Raw genomic sequence first — 9,669 nt, 5'->3', positions numbered from 1 at the left:
TGAATCATATGTCAATTAAAATAGATATATATATAAATATTTGTTTGTTAGATATAATTCATTTTAAATATATTGATATTATTATCATAAAATTTATATGCTAAAATGTTGATATCTAATAAATTGTATTAATTTGAATCTTATTATATTGTCAATTAAAATATATTATATATATATATAATATTTGTTTGCTAGATATAATTAATTTAAATAATTGATCTTATTATCAGGCTAAAATTTATATATGCAATATATATAATATCTGTGACAATATATAGTAAATTATCACAATATGTATATGAAGATTTTAGTTTGCAAGATATTTATTTAGGTCTGATATTATATTAAAATTGAAATTATGAAAAATCAATCACATTAATAAATTTATATAATAATGAGTTTGAGTAAAGTGCTAATGCCAAGGTAAACTGCAATTGCTTAGGTAAAAATTTTTCATATATATTCTAATAATTGGAGTAAGATTCATTTTCTTATGATATGTATAAGTTATAAAAATTATATTATTAGATATAATCAATAAAAAATGAATAATAGATATTAATAGTTGTATTTCCTTTTATCTAATAATAAATAGTTTAAATCCTTTAATATAAATAAATTAAAAATAATTATATTTACATTTTAAATTTCATAAATATTATACCCGCAAGTTGGCGTATTATTATTTTAAGATATAAAATTACAAATTTTCTTTGTTATAGTATATTTTAAAATTATATTATATTATTATTATTTAAAAAGGTGTTTGAGGTGTTTCACATGTTTTACTAAACTGCAAATGCGCATAGGTAAAATTTTTTGACATATTCTCTATTAATTGGCTTGAGTTCATTTTCTTATGATATGAATAACTTATAAAAATTATATTATTAGATATTATCAATAATAAATGAATAGACAATAAGAGTTGTATTTATCTTTATTCTCATAAAAAATAGTTTAAATCTATTAATATAATTATCTTATAAAAAGAATCATAAATAAAGAAATATAAAATCCGCCAGTTGGCGTATTATTATTTAATATTTTTTCGTGAAATAATAATACGCCAACTTGTGGATTTAATATTAATGAAATTTAAAACGTAATTTTTACAAGTCCGAACTTAACTCAGGGTGTTAATGTTGTATTGGGAGAGCTAATTAGGAATCAAAGGTGTATTAAATCTATATAAATAAAATAAAGGATTAATTTTAATAATAAAGATTGTTAACCACTTACTTTTGAGCACACCTAAAATAATATAATGTAAACTCTTTTAAATAATTCCAATTTATTAAATTATCGTATTACCTTTCTCTATTTAGAAATATTTAGAATCTCTCTATCTATAATTAATTTCAGACACTATAATTAATGTAAAACAAATTTTTCCTTTTTTATAAAATTCCACTCTAACTGACTTTATTGAAAATTGAATCATATATATATACATAATTATTTGCATATTAAATATAAAAATTTTTCGAAGAAATAAAAATATAAAATTAAAATATTATCATTTAAATATAAAAATGTAAAAGTCTAGTACAAATATTACTAATTTTTCGAAGAATAAACATATAAAATTAAACTATTATTATTCAAATATAAAAATGTTAAATTTCGTACAATATTAAATTTACATAATACCACAGTAATTATAATTATTTTTAATTTACTTTTACTAAAGGATTTAAACTCATCATTATGAGATAGAAGGAAATACAAACTAATTCATTTATTATTGAATATATCTAAGAATACAATTTTTTATAAGTTATTTATTGAATAATAAAATGATCCTCGCTCCAATTAAGAGAGAATATAACAAAATTTTTTTACCTAAGCATTTGCAGTTTACCTTGGCATTTGCAGTTTATCTTGGCATTTGCAGTTTATCTTGGCATTTGCAGTTTAGTTGTATAATAATAATTTTTTTTTTAAAACCTTCTTATTCTCAAGTTATTTCACCAAAATTAAATATTATAGTTCTTCCTAAGTGACAATTTATAAATAAGCACATTTAATTGTATGCATATATATATCTGCCATACTGGCATTGAATATATGAAAATTATATGATATATTTTACACCTTATATTTTCTTAAGGAAAAGTGATATCTGGGATTCCATTTCTTATTCCCCTATTAATATAGTTTCAAATTTATTATTTTTTTTAAAAATCTCCAGGCACATTACCTCCCCCCTACCTATTAATGTTTTATTTTTATGGAATATGGCATCCTTGGTCCTTTTCACACTTTTTTCATTTAGACTTTATTAATATTAATTAATATAAATTAAATGCATAATTATGAATTTTAATATAAAACGATATCGCAAAAAGCGAATTACATTTAGAATGAAAAAAAATTTGTAAGTTATATTATATTATTAAGAAAGAAAGAGAGAAATTGAAATTCTATGAAATTTTGAATTGATAGAAAGATTATGCATTTCATAAATTGATATAACATCATAACAGGGCATGTTGTAAAAATAAAGGAAGTAAGCATTTTGAAAATCATATCAGAAATAGGAGAAGGGGGAGGTATGATTTATATAATCAGGTATTCTTTTGATTATTGCTTTGACTAAGAAGAGCAATCAGCACAACGTGAATATTGGGGATTTGGACATCCATTGGCACAAAAATATTCAAATCCTAGAAAAAAAAGAAGATTTTATTATTTTTAATTTAATTATAATTACTATGATTTCAAATGGATTCGTTCTGATAATAATACAGATCTTTGATCGGATCGGATTCTCCTATAATAAGATATAAATTTAGAAGATTTCTAAAAGTAGTGTTTAATGAGAATTTAGTGTACATGCATGATAAATACTACATTGTCAAAAAAAGCCATTTATCATAAATTAAAATTTTTATTATATAATTTCATTTTTTAAAAAATAATTTTCAGAAATACATTTTTTTAAAATATACTTGAATCAATTTTTTTAATCAAATAAAAAAAAATGGGATTAAATATGAAATAATATATAATTCTAATTTTAGTTAATATTAATGGAATTTAATATGAAATATCATTTAGGAAAATGAAAGATAAATAAATGTGGAAAGTCTTAAAAATTTAAAAATATGATAGGTTTCTTTGACATTTAATTTATGAATAGGTTTTGAATTTAAAAATAATAGAAATCAAGGCACATATTGCAGGCTATATTGATAGAAATCTCTTCATTTTTTTTCCATGCTTATATTTATGTCTTAAGCATTATCTTAAAAAAATAATTTAAAAATATTTTGATTTGACCTATTTCCGAGCTTAAAACTGACCACTTACTAAATATTCGATTGAATTTTCAAAATTCTAATTTGAAAATTTTGTTTAAAAAAGTAATATTCTTTAAATTCTAATGTAACTTTTATTTTCTCGCCTTTAGTTTTTAAAAATTTCTAAAGCCCCGCTTGATGGAAGAGATATCAATTAGTAAAAAAAAATATATATATATAATTTGTTAATTTGGAATATTTAATTGTATTTTTTTTTATCGGCTATATCAACCAGGTAGAATTTAAATTTTTTGAAAATGAAGAGGCATGTTGAAGTCCCAAATTAAGGATTTACCCTAAAGGTCAAGTTAATTAATATTTAAGATAATAATATTGCCATCAGATGTTTTTCTTACTCAACCTTCAAAGGTCATGGTATAAAAATAATATATATAAATAAACAAAATTAATAAATATAAAGATAAACAGGAATTTTTTTTTAAATCTTTTAAAGGTTATCGTTAAATTAAAAAATAAAATAATAATAATTTTTGAACGAAAAACTTAAAATTTTAGAAAAAGGATCTGTAAATTTAAGGAAAGAAAAACTCACTTGTAGAAAAATACATAAAATAATTTTAAAAAAAACATAGATGTATCCTCAAAAGAATGTGAACGTAAATTTTTAGAATTCTATAACGCGAGTCAATCTAAGAATGAGAAAATTATAGAATGGGTGACTAAACTTTGCCAGTTAAGCAAGGAATACAATTAAAGTAATAAATATGTACCTTGTCTAAAGACCTTAAATTTAAAATTAAAGATTTAAGACAAAATAGTTGAGAGGATAAAAATACGATACTACTACATACCTTATGCCAACATTTTTCAAAGAAATTACCCACGATATGAAAGTAATAAATCACAGATTTATTCAATAGAGCGATAATAGAAAATTTAACAACAATTACAGACAATTCATTAAGAGGTTTCACAATGGAATAGAAATTTCGACAGGTATAATCAAAGGTTCAATAATAACATGCAACAATATAGATTAAACAATATTAATGATTCACAACGAATAGAGAGTACAGACAAAATACTAATCAACTATATGATAATAGATAACATCACAACTAACAACCGAAATAACCATACTAGAAATCAGATGGAATATGACAATATGATTAACACAGTTAACATCGAAGAGGTTGATGAAACTAAATGTTATAAGGTAAGAAAAAAAAAGATTTTGACTTACTAAATATAAGAATAATTTCAATGGAAAAGATAACAACGCATATAAGGTAATTTTGAAATTGAACAATTTTACAACAATCATGCAGGTAAGGAATAGAGATTTACCATAATACCCAGTTAGATAGCAAATTCAGGCGTTACTGGGGTCAAGAGATCGAATTTAAAGGTAACATGTTATGACGGCATACAAATTAAAATATTAGGTACAACGCAAATCAATTTAAATTAAGAAGGAATAACTAAAAATTTGCAAGCTATCGTTATCAATAGCATAAAGAGTCCGTTACTTAGCAGAATTTGGCTAAATGTTGTCAAGGATATTTTAAAAAAATTTGTAGGAAACATAGGTTATAATGATAAATTAAGTAAACTTATAAGAAATGAAAAAAACCTATCAGCAAAACTAACATTATACTTCGTTTAAACCACTAAGAAGAGTACCATGCTCTAGAATAGACATAGTTAGTAGAACTAAACAGATGGATTCAGGACAAAATAATTGAGCCCATAAAAGACGTACGTTGGGCGAATCCGTTAAGTCCAGTGTTTAAGGAAGAAGGGAGTCTCAGGTTGTTTGCGACTTTAAAGACAAAGTTAATCTTGCACTAAAAGATTTTAAATACCTGATACCAAGAAGAGTCGGCTTAATAGAAAAACTATCAAAAGGAAATAAATTCACCAAAATCGGCTTCAAGGGCGCATTTTTGCTTATTCTTTAGACAAAAACTCTAGGAACATCCTGACCATATATACTTCTAACCAGACTATGGTCTCAAAACTGCTTCTGCAATATTTCAACAGTCCATGGACCAAATATTTGGAGATATGAAGGTTATAATATTTTATATTGACGATATTTTAATAACGGGTGAGAATGATGAAATATAGAGATAAAACATTAAAAAAAGTATTTGAAATAATATCGAAATATGATCTCACATCAAATTTTGCAAAAAGCCTATTCATGTATACCAGACATAGACGCGGAAGGTATACACCCTCATCAAGATAAAATTAAAGCTATAATCAACATACCAGAGTCAAGATCTTATGCTGAATTTTCTACATTTTTAGGAATGGCAAGTAACTACAGAAAATTTTTAAATAATTTTGCAGACTCACTACACAAAATAGTCAAAGTAAAATGTAAATTAAAACTGAACATGCTAAAAATTTCAATGAAATTAAGATAATTAATCAGTCAACTTCCTACGTTAAATTATTTTAATCCCAACATACACCTATATAGGTATAGCTGCTGATGCATCCAAAGGCGGACTTGGAGCAATACTTTTTCACATAAAAGGGGATGGAAAGGAAAAGCCTATTACACCAAGAACGTTATTGACAGAGATAAACTACAATTGTGAGAGACGCTTTAGCCTTAATAGCCATCAAGAGATTTCAAGAATATCTGATAGGGAAATTTACAATCATTTACTGACCATAAACCCTTGATTTATATCATGGCCTAAGGTTAGGTTTAAAATAAAATACTTCAATGTCAATGCTATTAAAATGCAAAATTGTGATTCTTGCAGGCATGGAAAAAACAATGTCGCAAGAATTACTTATGGGACATTTCTGGAAATACCAAAGCATAAGCTATATATGTATTGGACATACATGACACAGACATTTAAATCTGCCACAATGTCATAGAATATATAAAAATATGATATATTTTGCCCTTTTTTTACTGGAAATTGATATCTTTGATTCCATTTCTTATATACACTATTAGTTCTCAAATTAATTTATTTTAAAAAAATTTCCCCCACCCCATTAATGTTTTATTTTTCTGTTTGTGAGAAAAAAATTTTCCCCCAAAAAATTAAACATTTAAAATAGCTTGCAAGAATGTCTCCTTATTCACACTTTTTTTATTTAGACTTCAATAATTTTAAATAATAATTAAATAAAATGCATAATTATGAAACCTTAATATTAAATATAATATAGTAAAAGGCGAAATACATTTAATATGAAAAATAATGTTTAAGTTACATTATAATATTAATTTTTTTAATAAATTCGGTATTCTCATGATTCGAATCAGGAGAGCAATCGGCGCAACGTGGATATAGTGAATTTGGGCATTTATCGGCGCAAAAACTTTCAAATCCTAGAAAATGATTTTTTTTTATTAATTAATTTAATTATGAGTTTTACCATGATTAATAATGTATTAGTGCATATCGTAGTGAGGATCTCTGAGCCAAGGATCGGCTTCACCTATAATAAAATATATTTAGTTGATTCCAAAAATTGTGTTTGTATTATTAGCGGTTTTTTTTTTGTATTTGAGTAAATTCGTGTCCTTTTATATTTAAATTTTAAAAAAATAATAATTATTCCCGGGTTTCATAAATAGATATTTTCGTATTTATGTATTTAACGCCATCTTATGGATATAAATTTGTTTAATTTTTAAAAATTGAAAATTAAAATTTGAGTTGGTAATAAGCTAGTAAATATATATATATATTTTTTTCCATTTTAATTAAATAAAAAATTGATTTTAAGTATATTTATATATAAATGTTTTTAAAAAAATTATTTTTTAAAAAAGAAATATTTTATAATAAAATTTTGATTGATTATAATTAATCAATACAGTTTATCAATGCTCTACTTAGTCATCTAAGAATTTCGTTTGACTTTTTATTTTTGTCCCAGAGTACCGTATTCACTGGAATGCTCCGTGGTTCATAAAAAAATTAAAAAAATTTGAAAGTTTATATGATTTACTTATTATTTCTTCTATAAACAACTATAAAACAATTTAACAAATTTGTATAACGTGGTGGTCACAAATTAGTTTTATATGCAAAAAAAAATGTACCTTTTGGGGCTGGACGACCAAAATATAAGCATATTCTCACGGCTAACATCAATTACACCTGTCCCAAAAGCAACAAGCGGAAAAAATTGATATTAATTTTTTGTTTTTAAATTAATCACTGTTGCTTCTCGACCAATCTTGTAATAACATTTTAAAACTAAAATTTACATTTATATCAATAGATTTTATTAATACCTTAATTACTGCTTAATTTCGACAAACACGAGAGTAGTGTTGAGTGAAAACGAAAGATAAACAAAAAAATTCCAGACTTCAAAGTAATAATAGAAAATAAGCTAATCATATGCTACGGTAATAGCGCTAATATGCCAAGAATGGAAAATGGAATTTAGAGTTTAATAATTCATATCAAACCTAAATCTAAATGCAAGCACAGATTTTCTAGTTTTATCCTACAAATGCTTGACTCACTTAATCCATTAAGCATTTTTCGAAATCCATGGATCCTAATTGTCTTGATTCCTTTCTTAATATTGCAGGAAGTTAATGATAATCTGTGGAACTAAACGTATTAAAGCAATTCAACTAATCGATGCCTCCTAGAGCGACTAAATTTAGTAAAAGCTGTCCAAGATTTTGTCACAAAATAAAGCAGGAAAATTTATTTTTATAAAAAAGATATTATAATAATTATGATTTTAAGTTAGTAAGAGGAGACATTAAAAATGAACCTAGATACAGATACACCTTCTTAAAATTTATCTAGATGTAGATACAATTTTTATCTCTTATATAAGGTTTGCTTAAACAATTAGGATATTATTGTGAAAATTCATTGAAATGAGCTAATAGCTACACTGTAGTCTTAAAGAAAATTATTAAAAATAATTTTTCTTAGGTCAAAATAATATCGTTTTTAAAACAACCGATTTAATAAAGGAAATCTTTCGTTGACCAATAGACTTTCAGAGATAGTTACAAGTTATTTTTAAATTATTTTTATCTTTTTTCAAACAGAACCCAGAAATTCCATGCCCATGTAGGAATCTGAACTACATATTAATATTTTTCAACAATGTTAATAAGTTTTGTTTATAAAGCATAATAATTACCTTTGTGAATAGATAATGTTACTAATAAGAATATTATTAAATAAAAAGCGAGCATTATTCGATTTGCAATGATAATAATCCCAAAAATTTAAAATGAATATATTATATAAGAATTTGGTATATATTATATATTAAAATATTATCTTTGAATTATTTATTTTTTAAAAAATTTTATTTTTGTAAATTTTATTAATAATTTAAACTTTCATAAAATCAAAAATAAATATTAAAACATGTTTTTGATATTAGATAAAAAAATAAAATGACATATTTTTTCATTGAAGATATCGAAATTTTTTAATCTTATTTTTTATTATTTTGGACATTGCTTTTATGTCATATTATATTTATATGGTTTATTTTTCGATTTAGATTATTATATAAAATTAGAAAATTTATATAAATAAGATTTAAAACATATACATTGCAATTAAAATAATTCTGACATTATCTTAGTTAAAGTAACCTCGAAAAAAATATTTTCGTTCTTTGTTTTCATCTCAAAATAATTGATAATCCAAAATTTATTAAGTTAGATTTTAATTAAATTTAAAAAAGGTTTATATTTTCATTCTTCTTTACAATAATATTCACTATTATTATATATTTTTTTAAAATTTTTGTAAATAAATCTAAAAACATATGTAGAGGAAAATATAGAAATTAGGGATCTTTAAAGCCTGGCTGGGTCTGAATTAATAAAAAATTCGATTCCTATCTCATAAATATTCATATCAATAAGCGTGAATATATATATTTTTTTAAATGTATGTCCCAATCCAAAACAGGTTATTTTATTTGTTTTGAAATACCCGACCCGAAAAAAGAATAATTTGTCCACCCGGCCCGGCCCGAATTTATTTTAGTGGCTCGATAGTTAGATGGATGTTGTTTTATAATCATTTTTTTTGAGAGTATTCCATATATGTGTTGAATGAAGACCTTATCATTTAGCATTTAGAAAAGATTTATAAGGAACCTTTGACCAAAATCTGATTCATAGTAATATAAATTAAAATTTTCTTCAAAATTTATAGGGTAAATATTCTAACATACATTGCAATACATTACCGGTATAAAATAAGATTTTTAAATTTAAAAAACGCGCTTCAATAACTAATTTTAAATGTAGTAAAATATCAAAAAAAATAAAGTTGATACCTATCAATCAACTCAAATTCTGTGGGGTATCTCTCTTTCCTTCTTTCACCATCTTTTTGGGAAATTATAAAACTATGTTTGT

At 23.6% G+C, this 9,669-nt stretch overlaps 1 long non-coding RNA gene across 2 annotated transcripts; it reads right to left on the bottom strand.

The window, feature by feature from the left end:
* Positions 1-6,395: 6,395 nt before the first annotated feature.
* On the bottom strand, positions 6,396-8,543 carry LOC135928485 (uncharacterized). 2 transcript variants are annotated; one of them, XR_010572349.1, is made up of 4 exons: positions 8,427-8,499; positions 7,354-7,490; positions 6,681-6,743; positions 6,396-6,633 (listed from the first exon to the last, which is right to left on the bottom strand). It is a non-coding gene; the product is annotated as an uncharacterized LOC135928485 (long non-coding RNA). The 2 variants fall into 2 exon arrangements; XR_010572350.1 differs by lacking the exon at positions 7,354-7,490 and having other exon boundaries at positions 6,400-6,633; positions 8,427-8,543.
* Between the last annotated feature and the right edge of the window lie 1,126 nt (positions 8,544-9,669).

Source organism: Gordionus sp. m RMFG-2023, chromosome 4, assembly GCF_954871325.1.
Source record: "Gordionus sp. m RMFG-2023 chromosome 4, tfGorSpeb1-WG-v2, whole genome shotgun sequence".
Taxonomy (NCBI): Eukaryota; Metazoa; Nematomorpha; class Gordioida; order Chordodea; family Parachordodidae; genus Gordionus; species Gordionus sp. m RMFG-2023.
The sequence above is the reverse complement of the archived record's forward strand: the minus strand, read 5'-3'. Positions and strand labels throughout refer to the sequence as shown.